Source organism: Cyanistes caeruleus, chromosome Z (genome assembly GCF_971803275.1).
Source record: "Cyanistes caeruleus chromosome Z, bCyaCae1.hap1.1, whole genome shotgun sequence".
In the NCBI taxonomy this organism is placed as follows: Eukaryota; Metazoa; Chordata; class Aves; order Passeriformes; family Paridae; genus Cyanistes; species Cyanistes caeruleus.
In genome coordinates, this window is record NC_141732.1 from 43,091,139 (window position 1) to 43,111,864 (window position 20,726).

The 20,726-nt window shown below is 39.8% G+C and overlaps 1 long non-coding RNA gene across 1 annotated transcript; it reads right to left on the bottom strand.

Moving 5' to 3' along the window:
• Window positions 1-527: 527 nt before the first annotated feature.
• Window positions 528-5,441, bottom strand: LOC147648394 (uncharacterized). Its single transcript, XR_015280676.1, has 2 exons — window positions 5,085-5,441; window positions 528-1,114 (listed from the first exon to the last, which is right to left on the bottom strand). It is a non-coding gene; the product is annotated as an uncharacterized LOC147648394 (long non-coding RNA).
• Window positions 5,442-20,726: the final 15,285 nt, after the last annotated feature.

Consider the following 20,726-nt stretch of genomic DNA (forward strand, 5'->3'; position numbering starts at 1 on the left):
CCATATGTCTAGCCTTTTTCTTTGTACTCACCAGGTCATGCTGTGCACACTGCCCAGAAGAACAAAACCCCAGAGAAGCAAAATTCCTGTAGCACCTGAGAGTAAGCAATTTGCTTTGCCTATGCTCTTCTCAGGTTAGAGAAGGGAACCTCAGGTCTACACACTCCTCACAAATGCAATAGGATTAGTGAACGGAGACTTTGATTTAAATCAGGCCTACCAAGCAAGTGAAGGGGTGAAATTGATGTAGTGAGGTTTTGTTATCCTCTGCTTTGGCAGGTAAACACACAGTAGGTGGTGCTGTAATTTGCTCCGACGTAGCAACACAGAAAGACAATGCTATCTGTGTAGAAGAATAACTGTAGCATGAGTCCTTGGTCTTAAAACTTTTGGTCAAGCTACTGTTTCCATTTGAAACTTCTGTGGAAGAGAAAATACTTTTATTAACAGTTTCCCTTTGAAATGATAATTTACCACAGTATCACTATTATTGCACAAAGAGGATACCAAACAGGACAAGATGGGTAACCAAAAATTTCTGTTTATTTCATTATCTCTGCTATCCTTGGTATTAGTTTGTTCACAGTTTAAAATGCATTCACGTGCATTTATTCACAGTTTAAAATAACCAGTTGTCATGATTTAGAATTCAGTGTCCCTCCCCAAGACACTCCCAAATGAGACACCACTCATTTGCTCACCATACTTCCCCTTCACCATCTCTCTCTGGGATGGAGTTGAGAGCTGGAGGCACAAAAATGTGAAAATCACAGGTTGAGATAGGAACAATTTACAGGAAACAGAAATAAGAAAACAAACAGTTATAGCAACAATACTAGTAACAAGTAAAAGTGTACAAAGAGAGGGTGATATCCATGGAAAATGCTCACCAAGCCCAGGAACATGAACAACAATGGTGGAAGGACCCTTGCCACAACCATAGCCATGCTTGCTCTCCTGACTGTAAAGGGCTGCTGCTTCTTTGAAGAGCAAGAGTGCCTTTCCCTCTGCCCTGTCAATGATGTAAGATGGTATTTAATAACATGATGTCTTGGTCACGCCTGCTGTCACTGATCTGGACCTTCTTAAAACCACTGCATTTAGATGATATTGGCTGAAAAGGAAGAACACACATTAAAATCTTCAGGTTATGAATAGGGCAACAAAAACATACTGACTTTGTACAATAAAACAGAGGGGATATTACATTAAGTATCTTATAAATTTTCATAAAATGGAAGAGACATTTTTAATTTAAATTACTGATTCTGGTATATGGCAATATAGATACTACTGCAAAGACAAAGCTAGTGCTAACTTAAAAGCACATAACCTTGCCAGACAAATAGTGCTGTAGACACAAAAAAGCCTTCATTGTGTGTAGACACAAAAAAGTTCTTCATTCTCCAGATGAAAATTGGTTTTGCTGGGAACATGAACATTTTTGATCCTAATTCAAAATGTGGCCTTTGACAATAAAATAGGTTTGATACTATAGACAGTTGAGCTAAGCTACAGGGGTCAGAAATAAAAAAACAGTAAAGATGAAGATCAGACAAATAATATGATTCTAGATTTAAAAAAAATAAAAATCAGATCATAACTAAAGAACCTGGAAAGAAATGTAAGTTCTTGTCAGTGCTACAAGAGAGAATCTCCACTCTTGAGCAGAGATAGGTTGTGACTCCACATGTGCATGCAGTAACCTCCAGAATTTCAGGAGTTTTGGGCTATGGGTAGTTAAAAATTAGTCCTGGCATTCTACAGTGGTCAAGTAAAATCCACACTTCACACTTTCATTTGTGGTGTTAACAGAGAGGTAAAAGACATGAGTGATACTGTGGTGAACAAAGTGTTTTGCTTCCAGGGAAATAGTAACATATAAAAATCTAAATTTTTTAGCAGTTCTTTCTCCCTCACTCCAATGTGAAACTGGTAAAAGACACATTTTTTTTTCACATTATTTATCTACATGGAGGTGTCTATGATATCTGCTGCACCAGCTATGTTTATTAAAGATTGTAGACAGTTCTGGCAAGTAAGCCACAGTTCCTTAGTCTGAACTATCTATATTGTTTCTCAACAAGGTATGGACATCCTGAGGAAATGATAGAGATTATAGAAGTCTTCCAGGGAGGAACATGAGTCTGTAACCTGAGACCAGGCCAGACAGGGACAATGTGGCAGAATAACAGAAGAACAGGCACAATTTAGTGGCCCAAAAAGTAATAGTTTAGTGTTGAAAACAACAAACACATAATTTGAACAGCAGTAGAGGCTGCGCCAAAAAGCAAGGGTCAGGGTAATACAGTAACAGATGAACTAAACTAGGGGTGGAGTCTGAGGGTAAGGGCCCAATAGGGAAAGATGCCTAGGGGTATGTAAATTAATGCAGCAAAAGTAAACCAATGATAACAGGGGAAACAAAGAACTTTCTGCCTACCTTTGCATATAACTAAACAGGGGGCAGTGTGGGTAATGTTTTGCTCTCCATGCTTATTAGGGTTTTTCCTATGGCCTTCAGTCAGGGTTTTTATCAACCCCCAGCAAACTTGTTTTGCTGGCTCCCCTGGGATTTCTCCATTCTGGAACTACTGGTGGACTATTTGGAAGAGCCTAACACTGTGGAACCCTCATTTTTCTTGAAATTTATTCAGTTATTTCTATAGTACGTTTGTTCTTACATCTATTTTATCCAGTTTACTCTCCTTATATCTCTTAATTTGGCTTGGTTTCCCATCTTGTACTTTAGTTGCTATTTTTGGTTGCTAGAGCCTCTCTCTGCCTTGAACACTTCCCAGCACCTGGGATTTTTCAGGCAGCTGAGACTCAGTGCACTGCCTGATCCCACAGACCAGGGCAAGAGCTGCAGCCTAGTACAGCTCTGTGCTTCCCTCCTCTGGCCTTAGACTATGAGTTATGAACTGCTCTTGGTCTACCAAATCTGGCACCAGGGAACTTTGAGCCTTGGTCTGAAATCCTCTTTTCAGTGATTCTAGAAATTAGAAAGAATACTGTAGCATCTGTCTGAATTTTCCGTGAAAATCCTAGTAAAAAGGATGATGAGACCTTTCCTATTTTAATTCTACTTTGCAGACATTATTTCTCAAAGACAATAATGAATTCCTGGCCTCTGATTTCATCTGTTAACAAGGCTCATTAACGTGACCTTGTAGTCTCACTAGTAGTAGTAGTCTGCAGTACCAGACACCTGACTTTGTTTCTTCCTGACATTTATCTGTCACTCTGAGGTGGTAATCTGTTTACATCTCATATAAACCTATTTGCCTGATGTGAAGCTTCTGTCCTTGATCACAAAGTGAGGGAACACTGTAGCACCTGGCTCTTTATGACTCTGAAGGGAAACACAGGAGCAATGGCACTGACAGATAAATGGAAATGAGACAAAGAGATGCTTGTAATGGTGATGGGGTGATGGAAAAAAAGTGTTGACTCTTGAATAAAGTAGATGGTATCCAGGAAGTTGGTAACAAAAACAAATCCATCAAATAAGGCAGATTTCCATAGTGGTTACGTATGTTTTGAGAGCAAAAGATCTTTGGGGGATTTTTTTGCCTCAGATATAGTTGTAAAGGACACAAAGAGCAACTTCAGTTATGTATTTGCAGATTAGTCAAAACATTGGACCATCAAGTTTTTATGTAATTGTTCATATAACAATGAAGTTGGCACCTCTAACAGAAAAGACCAATGGCTAACACCATGATCTCGACATAAGAGATAATTTCTGGTGTTTCTACAATATATTCCCAGTTTGCATACTGTAAGAGAGAAACCTTTCCATACACTTTTCTGGAAAAAAGAACAAGAGAACAGAAGTCATACCCATAGTTGCCAGGATTTACCTCTTGACTACTTTAGCCATTGAAATCCTCAGCAAAGACTCCTATACTGATCTTAAAAGGTCCCCAGTGGACCTTCTGTAAGGAAAGGGGGACAGTAATATCCATTTCAAATTCTTTCCTCTTCTTGACTATTGTGAATTACTGTTGGGGCTTAGGTGTCCTTCTTTTAGTTCTGGCTCACTTGTGGAATTTTTACCCATTCCTCCATGGCGAGGAAAACCTGACTGTGGGTACTTGGGTGCTTGGGAAACACAGAGCTGAACTGGGCCCAGGGAGGAAGGGGGCAGGAAAAGGGGAGGGCGGGGACAGTTTGGCGGGCTTCTTCATCTTCAGAGAAGGACACTTTGCTGGGAGCTGTTGCTGCGGAGAGAAGGGAATTTGCCATCACCCAGACGGAGCTGCTGCTGCTTCTTCTCCTTCTTCCCTCTTCATTGGTGGGCCTTATCCCATGCCGGGATGCGCCAGTGCCAGGAGCTGCTGATCCACCTCATCCACCGGCCCAGGATCTCAGCTCATCCCTGCTGTTCCAGCTGGGTGTTCCTCAGAGCCCTGCAGGAGCACTGGGACTGACTGCCCGAGGGGTTTGTGAAGCAAAGCCTCTCCTCCATCCCTTCCTGTCTCGGCCGAGAAAGCTGTCACGGGGTCCCTGGTTCTGTTTTGTTGTTAATGCTGTAGTTATTGTTGTTTGTTTGCCTCGTTATACATACTAGTAAAGAACTGTTATTCCTATCCCCTGATCTCTGCCTGAGAGCCCCTTGATTTTGAAATTATAGTAATTTGGAAGGAAGGGGTCTACATTTTCATTCCAAGGGAGGCTCCTGCCCTCCCTAGCAGACACCTGTCTTCCTAAACTGAGACAGTAGCTGGTAGTGGATAGTATAGCTAATGCTTGAAAAACCAGAAAAACTCTTATTTAAACACTTAAGAAAACAGCTGAAAAGCTTTTCTCCATCAAAACAGGTATCTTAATTTCATTCATTAGGTAGGGAGAAGGAGTGGAAAGGATGGAGATGAGAAAGTCTTGTCCCGAATGAAACTATGTTTGTTGCCTGTTTCCAGACCTTGGAGCTCATGAGGCCTGTCTGTTAGAGAAAGTTTGCTGATAACAGGCTCCTGACACCTGTGCAGCTGTGTGACTCAACAGTATCATCACACTGATGACTGAGGGCTACCACAAAAAGCCACAGATGAAATGCAAAGAATAAATGTATCAATTACCTTGCTAACTGGAGGATCCTGAAACAAGGCTGGGCAGCAGAGAAACAATGAGGGCACCAGTGCTGTCAGGCTCAGTCCAGTCCTAGTGGGCAGCAGGGCTGCTGCTGTGTCCATTTATCCAGGGCCTGAGCACAGTTTAGCACCATGCTGTGATCTCCCTGTGCTTTTTATGGCCTCTGCTTTGATCTCCCTCCCAACAGGGAGCTCAGGCATGTCTGGGATAGGGCCTACAACCCTCTGTAAACACCTATGTTATCTGTACACAGAAGTTCTACTTCTCCAAACAAATAAATAACAGTATGCAAGCACACAGTTTGTTGTGATTGGGAATGGGGCTGCTCATCCCCGATGGGCTACACCTGTGTAAGACAGGTGAACAGTATTAAAGGCAATGAAATATGGAGTGCTGCGGTGTCCTGACCAATCACAAAAGGGTAGAGAGGGCACACAGGTGTAATACATGTGAGATGAATAGTATAAAAGGTTGTACTAAAGAACAATAAAGTGCTGACGCTTGAAGCCTTCTTCAGGGTCAGTTGTACCTCCACCATCAGCAGTAGGTTTAATATGTGGTTTCCCACACTGATATTCTTCAGCCTTGGCATTCCCAGCTGTAAAGTTACTTGAGTGAATCCACTGTCCTACTCACCATTTTTCTCTTTTAACCTTTTTATCCCATAGCAGAAATTTAGGAAGACAGCACTTTTCCTTTTAGTTAGGCTTGAATATTTTCATTATTTTATTCTGGGTACTTAGAAGTTATGAGGAGCCACCACCACAGGTAGCTCAACTATACAGTTTAGATCCTTTAGTCCAACACATAACTTTGTCTTCTTTCAGTCTGCTTCATTCTCCCTTCAGCCAGACTACAATTTCTACATTGCATTTTCTTCCACTTTCTGTGCAGTTCAGGTTGTGAGATGGCATTCATTTCCAAAAGAGGTAGGTTATGTTAGGTTCTGGAATTCTCTACCAAGAGGAGAGAATGTTGCTCACTGAATAAGCTGCTAAAGTTGCCTTTGATTAGTACCTTTGCCTTTTAGTGGTGATTCACTCTGCTCTTTCATCCTGTGAAAGCTAATCTTAGTTGTTGTTTTGGGACAAATACTTTACAACTGCAAAGTTATTCGCTAGCAGTGAACTCAATGTCTTTCTATTTACAGCAAAATTTCTACCCTCCACTGTCTTGTGATAGATCTGAATTTAACAGAATCACAAGGGATGGCACCGTACCCTTCTGTGCTGAAAAAACCTGTGTGGTACGGGAAGCAGAAAAGTGGTAAAGGGCAACGGAACACTCTTCCATAGAGATGTTTTGAAACATAGATTTATTTCTGAGGAGGTGAAAAGGAAGCCCACGTCATAAAAAACAATGAGCCATTCATTAACCTCTAACTATCCAAACAAGAAGTCCTACATCCCAGATTAGTAGAACATCTCTTAATACACAGCAAAATATCATCATTCTAGAGAAGGTGTATCTGTCTAAGACAGGTAGGGCCTTGCAAGAAATCGTGTCACGGTCAATAATTAAGTTGTATGACTGTGTAAACACAGAAAACTATATGCCAAAAAAGTTTTGCTTCCTACTGGGAAAATTATCAGTGATCAGAAAGTGCCTCCACCTCTTTTACAGGGAATTTAAATGTGTGTAATGGAAAAGACTGAGAACTAGAAAACAATCAGCTGTCCAGGGTGTAGTGACAGCAGGATCTATCAACTTAATTTAGAGATTTGTTAACCCTCTGCATGCCCCAGAATCACAGAATGGGCAAGGTTGGGGGGGACCACAATTGGCCATCTTGTCCAACCTCCCTGCTCAAGCAGGTTCATTCCAGAACACATTGCACAGGATTGTGTCCTGACAGTTCTTGAATCTCCAGTGAGGTAGATTCCAAAACCTCTCTGGACAATCTGTTCCAGTGCTTGTTCACTTGCATAATAAAGAAGTTCTTTGTGTCCAGCTGGAACTTCCTGTGCATCAGCTTGTGCCTGTTGCCTCTTGTGCTATTGTTCAGCACCACCAAGCAGAGCCTGGATCCATGCTGTTGAACCCCCTGCTTCAGATACTGATAGACATTGATGAGGTCCCCTCTCGGTCATCTACTCTTGAGGTAGAATGGGCTCAGTTCCCTCAGCCTTTCCTTAGAATAGAGATCCTTCAGTCCCATGCTCCAGTTCTTCCACTGGATTCTCTCCAGCAGCTCCATGTCTCTCCATGTAGCAGAATCATGAATTGTTTTGGTTGAAAGGGACCTTAAAGATCATCCATTTTTAAGCCCTGCCATGGGCAGTGACACCTCCCACTAGACCAGGTTGCTCACCCAACCTGACCTTGAATATTTCCAGAGGTTTTAGTATTACTAGATGCTACTGTGTTTCAAACAAGAGTTATTTACATGCTTTTCTAAGTTAAATGCAGCAAAGTAGCAATGCAGTCTGAAGACCTAATAGCAGGGAAAGGAGAGATCTGCAACTAATATGTTTGTGCATGGAACTGACATCCAGGCTAACAAAGGTTTGTCAATGCTGGCTTGGTACAATTGACACCCATCCTGCCATGGGACTACCACAAGTTGGTTTGACTTCCAAGAAGCCATGCCCCAGATATGGCTTGATGAAATTGTACAACATAAGAAGAGTGGTTCCTTCTCCAGAAACTCTCATCCTGCTCCCATTTGTTGCTTTTTAGGCAATTCTAACATTACAGTGTTTATGTGGTCCAGGCAACAGCTTGTAAAACAAAATATTTATCATGTTATGTCTTCCTCATTGCCTATTGACACAAGATGGAATACTGCAGTTGTTTTGCACTTAAAAAAAAGGACAGTTGTAGCAATGGAAAAGGCTGCACCTTTCAAGTGCAGCAAGGCCTTGAAATTTGCTCAGTAATGTCTTACTAAGATATTTCACTTTCTGAATCTAAGGATGACTTTTACTATCCTTCACCACTGTGTATCATCTCTGTGGAGATTACTTGCAAGGAAACTTAATTCTATAAAAAATGAAACTAATTTCTAGCAGCCATCTAAGTGGGTAAGAAATAAGGAGAAGAGCCCATTGAGCTCATCCTGTTCTCCACCGACAAGTGTAAGATTCTGAGAGAGAAAGTTTTGGTACTAGGCAAATGGCTAAAAATTGCTTATTATTACTTCCCTCTAAAGTTTACCCCTTTTACCCCTAACTTTTTAAAGTTATATAAAGAATATAATTTTACCCCTTATCAAATAACTTTTACTTCTCTTAGAACTACTCTGCTCTTAACAGTTCAAGATTCCCATTCTAATGCATTTCAGGTGCCTAATTCTAATAGCTGGGGAGTCTAAAGTGGTCTGAGTATTGGGCCACAGGTATATTCCCAAGTTTAGATCTTTAGAAAACATTAAACCAAAAACCAGATAAACTGTAGAATGCAGAATCAAATGTGGGGTTTTTTTGTTTTGTTTATTGTTTTTTAGTATGCTACAGTGACTTATGAAGCTGTGCACATGTGCTTTGATGCAGATGTAGCTTTTGGATGGACATACCAGTCCTAATCCTGCAGTTTTCCCAGGATATAAGGAATCATGGTAAAACACTGGTGCTCTCAGACAAACTGTTCACAAGTTTGTTTCAGTGTCTAGATGCAGAAAGGTCACATCTTCTTCATGTCTTCAGGAGTTAAATACTATGAGGCAGAAATTGAAAGGAAATTCTCTATAATTTTTGTAATTCAAAACAGTTTGCAGAATTTGCTGCAAGCACAGAATGTTCAGGTTTGGATGTTGACTAAAGGATTAAAAAATGCAAGTTCTGTGAAACTGGTCATTAACTGGTGAAGAGGACTAAATGTTTACAATGGAAGACCCAAAACATACACTTACATTCTTCATCACTCCCTCTGTACCTTCATGCTCCTTAACCACTTACTTTCCATTCCTGGGGCATTTCACTACAGCTGCATCCTGTCCCTTACAAACTGCCCTTCTTTGCTAGCATTTGGTGCCTTTAATAGAAGTTCCAATTCATGCTGGTTTGCACTAACTCTGTGATGTATGCAGCAGAGGAAAAACAGTATCAGAGCCAAATGTTTGCATTTGCTTGTAGCCTGTAGGAGAGATTTGAAGTTAGGTTTGCAGGAGGAACAGGCGTTATCTCTTTTATTTTTACAATTCACAGTATGTTTCAAAAATTGTTATGGCTTAAAGCCCACAGCTTAAAGCCTGTTGTTGAATTTGTGCTTCTTTTGATAAGAAAAAAATCCACCTCACTGTGCTTGTACAGGTTTGAAAGAGTATAAACCACAGTACCAAATGCAGCTCTTTTATACAGCAGGCAAAAATACACTGCTCACTTACTGTTTTCTAGGATCTTTGGACAAATTGAGACATGCCCTTTATGAAAAACTGTTCCCTGTTTCTAAAAGAACTCTGCATGAGTTCCTGTTTAGTACCTCAGAACACAAAATAGGGTGGAACAAGACTTGCATTTTGCAAATTATTATGCATTTGATCATCTGCACTTAATGCTGGCCATAAAAGCAGCGCTTCTAGGTCAGTGAATTCTCCAGTGAAAAGCCTGGCCTGTGTGTTTCCTCACAAAAAGGCACTTCTGAGCATCTCAGGAGGGAAAGGATGGGAGTCTACCTCAAACAGCAAGGCTGCTGCCCTGCCCTCCAGTCAGCTGTGTGTAAGGAGGCATTTGCTATCCCAAACATGCCCAAGAAGGAAAGCGCATCTGTGTTGGTAATGCTCCTCTTCCTCATAGGTCCTTCCAGTCAAGAGAGAAAATCTTCCATAAGTCCAAATTTGACAGTAGTTTACAGGCTATCTGAGCAGGTGTCAGAAAGCTTCAGGTCTTTTAGCAAGTGATCTCTGCTATGCAAGGTAGCTAGATCTACACTGTAGATGTAACATGCAGATAAAAGTACACCTGGATAGCACAGTACACAGAAAAAGTGTCTAGGACAAGTCCCAGATGTTCTTGAGTGAGGATTTATCTTGGAAATTTGGAGTTATTATTTTCTTCTCTGACTTGCTGTGCAGGATTATGAGAAGATAATGCTAACATTGTTCAGCTGCTCTTAAAGTACAAAAAATACATTAAAAGTGAATGTAAGTCCAAAGCACTTCCTACAGTACTGTTGATGCAAAGGTCAGAGAACAGTCACTGGACTATTATGAAGAGGCAACTATTGTGTGACTAGTTAATTAATAATTTTATTCTGAATATTTAGTTCCAAAATCTAAGTAAAGAATGTACAAAAGGACATAATTAGTTCAAAATGAAATAGGATTTGGTTCAGGTGATTTCAGTCATCATTTTATACTGAAAATAAATTGATACAATATTCTGCCTACTGTCAGGATAAAATGACTATTTAGTAGAAAAAAGTAATAATCGACATAGTTATTATCAGTTGCTATTATGCACTTATTTGGACTCTTTCTGGAGAGTGTAATTTATAAGTAGCTAAATTTTCAAATACAGTATTTCTGTGAATTTCATTATGTAAATATTTAATTTGAAGAAAATGTGTACATAAAATAAGTCTTAGCACTTTTTCCTGAGTGGAAGCCTGAGCAAATGAATAGAAAGGAAATATAAGGACAAAGGCAGCTTGATCCCTACTAAGTAGTGGATTATTGCCTTATAATTGCTATATTGGGTAAATACAGCATTTCATTAATAAATATGACATAAAACTGGAAAACTCTTATATGTGTGCTGATTTATTTTATATTCTTTGCATTCAGAAAATTCTTTTATTAGTAAAATTCTGAGATTTAACTTGAATGGAGTTAACGTTACTGAATTTTTGCTTCTATAAAAACAGTGCTCTGATCTCTATGCATTAAAAACCAAGAAAGATGCGAAAAACTAGGGGTATACAATATTCCTAATCCCATTCTTTAAAATACTCTGTCAACTCAGGAAGAGTTATTTCTACCCAGACCTACTGTATTTTATACTTACTCTGCCTCCTTCTCTCTGCTCACAATAAACAGTTCTTGCTGCTTGAACGGAAGGAGCCCTTTGATCCCTATCTGTCTTTTGGGTATTGTCTGTTTGTTGAATGAAAGAAAATTAGGTGGAGCATCAGTCCTCAGCTCATTCTCTTTTGGGGTCCAAAGGGGTCTGTGCAACCATCAGCCTTAAGAAGCCTTTTTGAGAAAGACACTGGGCAGCTTTATACTCTTCTTCATTTTCAGGCCTCTCCCCTCCAGATGGAAGTTATCTGATTACCCACCATTCAGTTTGGATCTTATAAATTCTAATGTGCCAGCTGTGCAACTCTGTACATAACTGTGCTGTAAAAGATGGCAGGATTATCAGTTCATGTCAGAGAAAATCTTTTGAATCCTATTATTGTTCACTGATATCCATTACTCCAACTCTCTTCAAAGGAGCTTGCTTTGGAGTGTGATTATTCAATTATTGTATCAAACTTGTTTCTAAAAAGAGACTGAGGCTGAGTGCATTTACATTTAAACAATTTATATACTCTTCTGACTTATTGTTTAATCCTTTTTTTTCAGATTTATATTTCAGAAGGAATAAGTTACTCAGCCAAACAATATTTCTTTTTCCTATATTGTGCATTCTAGGAGTCAACACTCCTATCAAATTAAGTAAATGCTTTAATTCTGGCCCTTTAATTGTCACACTTGAAACAGAATATTATTCTGTGTAAGCTAGTATTTAGCAAACTTATTCATTTCTGTTTATTTGAAAGGATGAGTAGCACATAAATTCATAAATATGGGAAAACACAAGCTACAGTTTTAAAAAAAATTGTTAGTAGGGGCATTTTACATAGGTTCAAGTATTGTTTGCTGAGATTTTTCAGCACAATTTGATAGCAAACAGTGAATTATTTGAGAGAAAATATACTTTTTTTTCCTGTTCAGATAAGCTTGCTTTTCATGAAGAGTGAAGCTGGTAGCCTTTTTAACTATAGAATATGGGTATTTTTTGATCTGTAAGTCCATGTAGTGCAGCTGCTCTGACTAAAAACAGTCTTCTTCAATTAGAATGGTGGTGAATTTCCTACACTATTGTTTTATTTTCCAAAAAGTGATAGGACTTTAGGGCTCATTTAGATTTGTATGTATTTCCTTATTATAACAGACCTTCAATTTTAAACTAGGCAAGATGCTGTATTTTCTTCCTTCTGTAACAATATCCTGCACCATCATCAAAGGGATGATCAGCTTATTTTAAGATACACAATTAATGCAGATAGAGACATTTTTCTTACTGCCACAATAGTTCAAGAGGCAAGTTTTCTCTCTGTGCAAGCTCAAGATGAGAACTATGTCAGCAACTATGCAGGCAGCTCAGCATGAATGCTGACAAATTTAGCACGTTATTGCATAAGACAGGACCAGCACTCCTGCTTTTGCAATCCTTCTCTTCCAAGAATTCTTGCTGTATTTGTCACTCTCCCATGTCTTGCTTCCCCAGCCATTATCCTGCAGCCTACAGATCAGAGGATACTGATTAATGTATTCTACTAACTTTCCATGTCTTTCAGAGAGATGGTGACCATCTTCTAATAACCACCATACTGGGAACAGTGTTTGTGGCAATAAGAATATAGAGAAACAGTTCCTTTCCATATCTCATCTTGTAATGGAGTATTTGTTTTGTCATGCAAGATGCTGGGTGAATTTATTTTACACCTAGAGTGCTGAGTAAAAAAAAAAAAAGACTGGAAAATTTTAAGTGTGATGTGATCACAAAAAACAAAGTTCTCTTGCAATGTTGCCTACTCAATCTCACAGGCTAATATCAAAAGAGAAGAAGATCCCTTGTTTCCAGACATTATGCTTTATAATTAGTCATGAAAGAGACACTGCAGTTCCATCTATTCCCAGAGATGCATCAGGATAGCGGGGGACTGTTCCAATATTTCAAGCATTGGCTACAAAGAAAATGGAGAGTTGCTTTTTCCCAGAGTCAGAGAGAACAGGCAAGGCATAATATGTACAAGTTACTCCTGGGGAGACAATTTTTCCACATGACACAAGTGGAAAAATTTTTACTATGAGAACAGTCAGCCATTGACATAATCTCCCCAGGGAAGTGTTGGATTTCCCAACACTGAATAGTTTTCTGCTGGGCAAATTGCTGGGCTGTCTTGTCTAGACCATGCATTTGCCAAAAGTTGGACCTTAAAGTCCCCTCCAAACATGATATTCTATGATTCCATGATCTAAATAGGAAAATACCATCATTCTATGCATCTGAATTCTCCTCATAAAATTCTCAGCTTTTCACTTTCATCCAAAGAAATATTTACATATGGCTTGCTAATGAACATTTTCATTGAAGTATACCATTAAATAAAAGGTGCTGTGCTACAAATTAGTCCTGTTATGTAGTGCCCAGTATCCAGAGTAGCCAGAAAGCAGTCCTACCAGTTGAATCAAAGTCTGGGAACACTGGCTCTAAAAACTGTCCTCATTGATTAATGTGTCTTTGCATCTGCCTGTAGCAAGGTTGTATTTTGAAGTCAGACTTTGGTAACATGTAAAGGAGAAGTATAGTCACTTTACTAATATTGACAGAGACTGTTGACTCCAGAAGGAAACCCCCATGAAAACAACTAGTAGGTAACAATACTCTTTTAAAAACACAAAGGGATTAAATAACTTTGCAACACCTTAAACCCTCCAGCCTTTTTTTCTGGAAGGCCAGAAAGCCAAAATTACAAAGGCACAAAGCTAGAATACAGCCCAATAAAAAGTTGGTGCACGTATCAGGGAGTGGGGGACCACAGAGAAGGCACAACCTGCTTCCACCTCCCCCTGGGAAACCTTGGGAAGGGCAGTGCATCAGAGATCTGATCACTGCTCAGATCTCTGAGCACTGAGCAGACTGTCTACAAATCAGCCTGGATGCCCAGCTTCCAATGCACCATGCTGGAAAGACTGGCATTAAAAACAACTTTTGCAATATACTTCTCAAACTGCCTTGGCTAGGTGGGTGTCCTTGCATGGATCTCTGCTAGCACACTAGGCTCTGTCCCCGTCCACCCAGCTCACAAAGCACGGTTAAATAATTACCTTGGTATTTAAAACCTGATCTCTGTCTGTTCATCCTGGAAGACTAGATGAGGTCAGCTCTTGTTTTTTAATCCTGTTCTTTAGAGCCTGTTGTAGACTGGCATGGGTAACTGCAAACTGCTGTTGGAAACATTTAGTTTAGCAGAGCACAGAAGATGCACAGAAAACAATGACAGAAGGTGAATCACAGTGTTAACCATCATGCAGAACTTCTGAGAATGGTAGGATTTTTGCCCTAATGATATCAACACCAGCAGCAGGCCTTATGGAAATGTGTCATTTCACAAGATGGGTGATACAGACCAAAGGGGCAGGGGCTTCTGGTTGGCAGCATCCCAAGAGTTGTAGCAGTTCTCTGACCATCCTAACACAGCATGCCTAGAGGTGAGAAAGCCTTGTAAACCTTTGCCATGAGACTTAAGCAGAAACCATGGCAACAGTAATTATGGCTGTGCCTTATCAACATTTAACTTTGTATTCCAGCCAAGTTTTAACTTTTCCAAGTCTAGATTGACCAACTGGCACAGGCACATTTGTTCATCTCTTGGCTAGGTATTTTGGATTAATTGCTTACAAAAATTATTTATGGAGTTACAGGTTCCTCTTTTATCTGGATGTTTCTCCATAATATTGTACAGGGAGTTTTCTTCTATATGTAATTGCAACCACAACCAACCACTCATATTGTAAATCATTATTTACTAGACCTATGCAAGGACTAAGATGTTCACTGGGTGAGTGATTTCTTCCTTAAAAACCTACCAATATAATACATTCCCCTGTATTTTATTAATTGCTAAAAAGCACAGGCAAATGGGAAAAAAAAAAAAAAACAGAACTGTGTGTGCTTTACCTCCAAGAGATATCATAAAAACTAAATTACTTGTACACATCAATAAAAAATGTTATCATGGGAGATCTGCTATGGAAAAACCCTGCTGGACAGAAAGCAATTCAGAAGAGTAAGGTTATGTAAGTTCAAGAAAGGTCTAATGTTGTAGAGAGATGAAAGCCATACAAGTAATTTGCTTTCATTACAAGTGCTTCTGCTCTACATGGTACAAATTGCTCTTTCTGCTGAAAATGTAGCTTGAGCATGAAAGGCATATCCATAGAGATTAAAGGATACAGCATTACTTTCTGCATGTACTGTCCCTGTTCTATTTTTGCATTTCATAAACAACTTTCTCATAAAATAGCTGTGATTTTACAGGGCTTCATGCCTCAGGGCTCATCATCTCTCCTCCAGATTTGCATTACAACACTAGGAAGAACCTATAGACAAAACCTCATGGAATAAAAATCCTTTCAAGAGCTACCTCCTTGGTGACAGGCAAACCTGATGCTAAGCCATGAAACTTGCACAGGTACTTGTGAAGAAAAGCAAACACTACCTATCAGCAGGTATATTACATATACGTATGTATGCAGCATCTTCCCAAACTAAGGCTTTACTCTCAGACCCCACAGCCTTAACCCACAGTCTTGCCTTGCTCTAAACAAGTGCTCCAATAGAGTGCATATTACTCTTTCTCCATTTTCTGTATTTCCAGTTCAACATCCTGTACTTCTGAAGCTAGAGACATCACCCATCACCCATTCTGACCTCACTTCAGATCCTTGCCTTTTTTGATTGACAAGGTTCCTTGTACCCCACACAAATGCAATCTGATTTCTTGAAAAAGTAGATAGAAAAATTGGTGGCCTTGACCAGAGTCATCCCAGTACTTGCACGGTCACGTTGTCTTTGTTGTACTGTGGATAATACAAATGCAGTAGATGTCAATAGGGCAGCTTGGCTACTCTGCAGGGCAAAGAGGACTGCAAAACACAGCCTAGTGGCCATGAAACATCTACCAGCAGCTGTGTCATGTGGGCTGCACTAGCAAGTGCTCAGCCAGAGCTGTTATCTAGATTTTCCTCTCTAGGCATCTGGCATATCTCATAAGAGAGGATCCAGGTATCAGAAGAATCTAAGTTAAAAAGAGAAAGCTGTGGAGGACCTAGTAAAGAGCAATATTTCAAGCATTCAACAGCTTTTGTTAGACAGACCCTTGCAAAAATGGAAAACATATCAGCAACAGAATAAAGTTAAGGAATGCCTTCTTTTAACTGCATGCATAGTTTCTTTAATAAGTGATACAGGGCGGCTGTTACCTTCTGTATCAACACTATTCTAAATCTTTGATTCTCTTTCTCAGAGTTTTATTGGGCCTATTTAGCATAAATAGGGACTCTTTGCAACGGGACTCTGAAGGAGATCCCAAAAGCATTGAAAAATGCTTTGAATTTCTTTTCTGAAACAAATTTTCATATGACTGTTTCATGAGGAGAATAAGGTCTCTTTTAAATATAATGGAATATACCAGATGCTATGGTACATTATTGAAATACATATTGCCAGAAGTTTCTGGTGTGTTGGTCAGAGTAGCATAACAAAAGCTTCTATTTATATTTTGAAGCCGTTCTTTCATCAGTATCTTAATCACCTCCTACTTTTACTCAGGGAATTTATTTTGAGGAGTACGTAGGAGAACAGGAATCTTATCTGAAGGGAAAATATGAAAGAAACCTGCAGGTTTCTGACAGCTTGTTCAGAAATGAAAAAGAAGCATGGAGAACAATGCCAATGAAGAAAGTCCACTGCTAAAAAAGCCATTTCTATTATGTCATGGGTGAAGACTAATTTCCTACAGAAATGTCTTGTTTCTTGGTAGTTATCACAGTGTCTTCGTTAATTTTTGAGATCAAATCAACTCCTGTCCATTTCTGAATGACACAGGTATAGACAGTCTCCCCTCTCAGCAACAACACAAATAAAGAAAATCTCATTCTGAGTGTTGCTCTGTTGCTCTGAGAGCATCTGTTTGGTCAGTAATGCAGATGAAAATCAAGAAAGGACAGTCAGATAGTAATAGCTCCTGGAGAAAAAAACACATGAAAGCTAGGCACCTGGGTAAAAATACTGCCAGAGACTCCTTGTAGCACAACATCAGAAATAAACCCTAAGAAAACATGATGAGTAATAAATTCATGAGGGTTTGTTTTGCTCATTCAGAAAACTTTGAAAAGTCAGTATAATATCATCACACATTTCTAAGCTTCTAGATAATTTGACTATGTTTCATCACAATTAGTGGATGTAGTTTTTCTAGATCATTGTAAAGCCTTAGATACTGTCCCTCACAGCATCTTCTGCACAAGTTGTCTAGCTGTGAGATGGCACAGTATGCTGTATGAAGAACTGGCTGAATGTCAGAACTTCAGGGGTTTTAGTGTGTGGGTCTACATCTGTCTAGTGAGCAATCACCTGTGGTGTTCCTCAGAATTCATTGTAGGACCAGTTCTGGGTAACAAGTTTATCAATGATCTGGATGCAGGTGTTAAAGGCACCATTAGCAAGTGCGCTGATGGCACCAAACTGAGAGGTGCTGCTGACTCTTTCAAGGCACAAGATCCTTCCAGAGGGATCCAAATAGACTGGAGCACTGGGTAACTATCAGTGGCATGAAACTTTAATGAGAACAAATACAGATTCTGCCCCTGGGATGCAGTAAAACTGGACACAAGCATCGTCTGGGAGAGGAGTGTGTGTAGAGCAGCCCTGCAGAAAGGGATCTGGGGGTGCTGGTCTGCAGCAGCTCAGGGTGAATCAGCAGTGTGTGCCCGGGCAGCCAGGAGGGCAAACCCCATCCCGGGCTGCATCAGACACAGCATCACCAGCTGTGACTGGGATCATCCTGCTGGATTCAGCCCTGCTGCGGCCTCACCCTGAGTCCTGTGTGCAGTGCTGGGCCCCACAGCCTGAGGAGGGTGGGAAGGGCCCTGAGTGGTCCAGAGGAGGACAACAGAGCTGGTGGAAGGGCTGGAAGGCACATCCTGTGAGGAGCGGCTGAGGGCTCTGGGTTTGTCTGGTCTGGAGAGAAGGAGGCTCAGGGGTGACCTCATTGCTCGGTACAGCCCCCTGAGGAGGGGACCTGGAGAGGGAATGCTGGCCTTTTCCTGACATCCAGCAACAGAGTATGTGGGAATGGTTCAAAGCTGTATCAAGGGAGGATCAGACTGGACATCAGAAAACATTTCTTACCAAGAGGGTGGTCAAACACTGGAACAGGCTTCCTTGGGAGGTGATTGATATCCCAAACCTGTCACTGTTTATGAGGAATTTACATGAGGCTCTTCATAACCTGTGTACAGCCCTGAACTGGTCAGTAGCAGGACTAGATGATTGTATTAGGTCCATTCCAACTGAAATATTCTATTCTAGTCTAGTCTATTCTATTCTCAGTAGTTTAGTCTTGCAGATTTAGGGACTATCTCTAAGGATCTGAAAAGGTGAGGGAATGTCCATTGTCAGAGGGCTGGAATTTAGTACACAGGACCTCATATGCCCACCTGAAAACTTCTATGTGTTCACAAGATAATGATTAAATATAGCAAAATTGTGCAAGATTGCCTTGAGTTTTTTTTAATAGGAAAATATATCCACTCTTTCTCTTCAAACCCAAGCAGCTTCTACCCTGGGGAAATCTTTTGAAAAGCTCTTGTTGCCATTTTTGTGACATTTAGTCTGACTATAAAGGTTATATATTGAAAGATTAGTAGGTGTTTCTCCTTTTTACACTTAGTCTTTTAGCTTACACTTTAAAAAAAAGTAAAGGAACACTATATGATATCCACCATCCTATGTTGCAACCACTCTATATATTATATCCACATATAGAGTGGGACCTGAATGAAAAAGCTTCCCCAAATTTTGTACAGAGAACAAGGCTGAGGCACATGTGTCTGGGTATTGGCATGAACTGTCTGGTACTAGCTAGTCCTTTCCAGAACAATATTATGGCATGCCTTGGAATAGCCATAGGACATTAACTTCTCTAAAGGGGCCCCAGAGATGAAGGTAAACTACTCCAGAGCATAAAAGAGCTCAGCTATAAGAATTTAAGGCAAGCCATGCCTTAATGTTGTCCTCAAGGCCAGAGAATGGTCCCTAGCCAATTTTACTGTAGATGTAAACTAGGCTTAGTTTGACAAAGTAAACCCAGATGTTGAAACAGCTACTGAAATGGCGGGCTGCTCTTTCCAGGGTTGTCCCTTTTAATCTTTGTGCCCAGATCCAAGCAGCAACTTTCCGTAAGTCCTTCAACAGGATCTCAGCAGTAGACATTAGCTACAGACTGTTAGTTGACAAAAGCTATTGAAACTGTTCTCTAGTGTCACACAGCAGTTTATTCTTAATATTCCAAACTGGCTAGCCAACAGCCTTTTAGAAACTTCCTGCAAATTTCCTGAGACATAATATAAAGGCAGTTCTGTTTATCCTCTGCATTTCACATGATAGAGTACTGGAAAGGTTAAATGAAGACTTGCACATCCTGACTATTAAGGGTTACATCTGAAGGTGAAGAGCATTTTAGACTTTTTATAGCTGCTATTGTTCTGCTTCTGAAAAGAGAACTACTTTTTTCAATTTGCAAAATACAGGTTAAAATACCTGTCAGCACAGAAAGTGCATCTGCTCTGAGGAAAAACAGTCTTCAGTTAGAATGATGGTGAATTTCCTACACTATTGCTTAGTGTAAAGATGAAAAAATACACAAAATAATGCTACAGGAATTATGGGGGCGTCATATCTTTGCTTTCATAATCTAGAATTAAAGCAAATTATAGGCAACCTTCCACAGTCATTTGATACATTAAATACAAAACTTTTTAAGTTTCCAATATATAATCCATAGAATTCTTGTATGAGAGTCTCCAGTCTTGGTATCTTGGATATATTAACAACTGGACATACTGGAGACCAAAGGACTCAGCTAGTAATTAAAATCTGTTCAGATTCTACATATTCTGGAATAACAAATGATACAAGTAATTGTCCCTGAAAATTGCAACATTTATGAAGTGTAGTGTGCTATTATAGTACAGAGCTTGTTTTTGTTTATTTTTTTATTGAAGGTTTCTTAAATGGTCAAAAAGCAGTAAGATAATGAAAAAGGGCAACTGAAATGTCATGACAACCTATCTTTGCCCTTGGCAATAGCAGCTGATGATATACAAATAATTTTAAAGTCACAGAGTACTAGAAGGGCACATTTCTATTATGTCAATCATTCAATGTGATTGCACTCCTAAATAAACACGTCCTTTGAGATAGTATTGTTGCTTTCTGGCTTCAGGTTGCACTCTTTCTTTCTTTCTGTGCTTCATTGTAAGATATGCTAATTGTGTTAAGTCCGAAAGTAGGTGGCATAAAAATCTTTTGCTGAACTGCTGATCTTTTGCTGGCCATGTAGGTTTTTAAACAATAAACCGTGCCTCCTTTCTCATAAGAGTTTGAAGAATTTTAAATGAAGTGAAACATTAAAGGTAAAAGTCTTGCTTCATTAACTGTGCTTCTTTAAAGTGAAAAGCATGGGAATTTTGGTTAAGTAGCATCCAGGTAACTGGATTAGTTAGCTGTCTTCAGCCATAGATGCACAAATTGAGAATTCTTGGTTTCAAAATAGAAACTTTGCTGCTTATTCTAAAACTGCATCTCTCCCCTGGATACGAATCAGCCATGTCTTAGTGCACTTGATTTGTCAGT